The following is a 2,160-nucleotide window of genomic DNA, read 5'->3' on the forward strand; positions in this document are numbered from 1 at the left end:
ATTATATACAAGTTACAAAATCAAAAAAAAACGCACATTTTGTATGTATTTTGATACTGTCTTTTTTGTTCATACATTTTAATTATGTTGTTAATTTATTGAATTTGAGTTTTGTTGTTTTCAAATTTGTTATAAAATTTACAACTTAATCAATATCAAGTTAGTCTTATTTTGTAAAATATAAAACAATTCCAATGTTATTTGAAAATCTACTTTATAAAATAAAAATATCTAAAACAAACACAATAAATATCATTATTAAACACTATGTCTATTTTAATGATTAAACAATTCGACCTGACAAATTTTGATATTAATGTTTAAAAATGATTTGTGTAACAACCGAAGTATAAACAATTTATTAAAATTTATTCAATTTAAAATAAAAAAACGAAATATTTTTTAAATGAGTAAAAACAAATTATATTACAAATAACATTCATATTTTTTTGTGTATTTCTAATGAACAATTATCAAAAATCATTTTTATTATATGAAACTTTTAAATCTTTATTTTTATTTTTAGTTTTATTGAATAAATAAATGAAACCGATAATTATCAACATTAATTTCTAAAATAATTATCGCAGAAATTGTGGTATTGTAATGTACGGATTAACAAAAGAAATAAACATTTTGGTTATAAAAAGGTGACGTGGGTAATTAAAATTGTAATTTTAAAAAACTATGATTATCAACAAAAAGATAAAAGGTTTATTGTGTAATATATATAGAAAACAAATTCATTCTATTATAATAGATTGAAAAAAAAACATAAAGTAAACATACAAAATGTTGTACATATTTAACCTTTGATTGTTATTTTTATTAAAATTTGAAAATTTATATTTTTTAAAAAAATACCATTATATTAAAGTTTCATTTATATTTAAAGTTTTTGATTTTTTACATAAATTTTGTTTAAACGTTATAAATGTAATTTAGTCAACCAGACAACGTTTAAAACATCATTGAATAGTTTAATTCAATGTCAATAAATTGCATTTTGGATATTATTAATTGTTTTAAAAACAAAATGGGTATTATAACAATCCAATTTGGTTTAAAAATTAACAATTTGTTTGAAATGATTATATAATATTGTTATATAAAAACAAACAGAGTATTTATTTATATTAACATAATATAATAGCCAAGAAAAATAGATGCTTGATAAAGTTATGTGTAAATTAAAAATTGATTATTTTTATTATTTTGATTTGATTCTTTTTGGTGTATAATTATTAAATTTGTTTAAAGTTTTAAAATGAACAATATTTAAAAACATTTAAGTACGGTTTGTGACTGTACAAGTTTTTTATGGTTGGACAAATATTATTCAATTGTTTTTTGAATAATTTAATTTTTTTACTATTTTAATATTAAAACAAAGTTGTTATTTTTTTAGTTTGCTTATTAATAAATTTTTAATATAATACTGGTGATTCCGGAATCGGTTCGGGAACCGCCATGTTCCGGAATCAAAAGTTTGGGAATATTTTTTTTATGAAGTTCGGGAACTTGTGTGTTCGGGAACTTATTGGTTCGGGAACACACCAATTTTAAGTTTGGGAATCAGGATGTTCCCGAACCGAGGTTAAAAATATTCCGGAATATTTTTTGATTCCGGAATCGGTTCGGGAATTTGATAAAAAAAAATAAAATTCCCCAAATAATTTCCTGGAATATTCGGGGAGTGTTTCGACAACACTAAAACAAATTAATTAACAAGTGTTTATTATTTTTTTGTTTATTTGATTTAATTTACGTTTTTTTATATTATTATTATTATGAACATTATTTTAAGTTTAATAATTAAAACATATTGTATTACCAATGTTAGTAATTTAAAACAACTTGTTAAATAAAAACACATTGTTAATAAAAGAGTATTTTGTTCATTCTTTATAATCATAGAAAAATAAGTTGTTGATTGATTTAAGATTTAGTTTGTTATTATACTTCAAAAACAAGTTGTAATAAATACTGTTATTATTTAACTTAATTATAAATAAAATCAATTTTATCTTTATTTGTCAAACATGTTTTATAAAAAAACACTACAAGTAGAAAAATTTCTTTTGATTACCTTTCATATTGTATCAAAAAAGATATTTTTGGATACCAAACAAATATATAATTTATATAGTTCATTTTTAA

Source organism: Entamoeba invadens, assembly GCF_000330505.1.
Source record: "Entamoeba invadens IP1 unplaced genomic scaffold scaff_1105074724527, whole genome shotgun sequence".
Classification (NCBI taxonomy): domain Eukaryota; phylum Evosea; order Mastigamoebida; family Endamoebidae; genus Entamoeba; species Entamoeba invadens.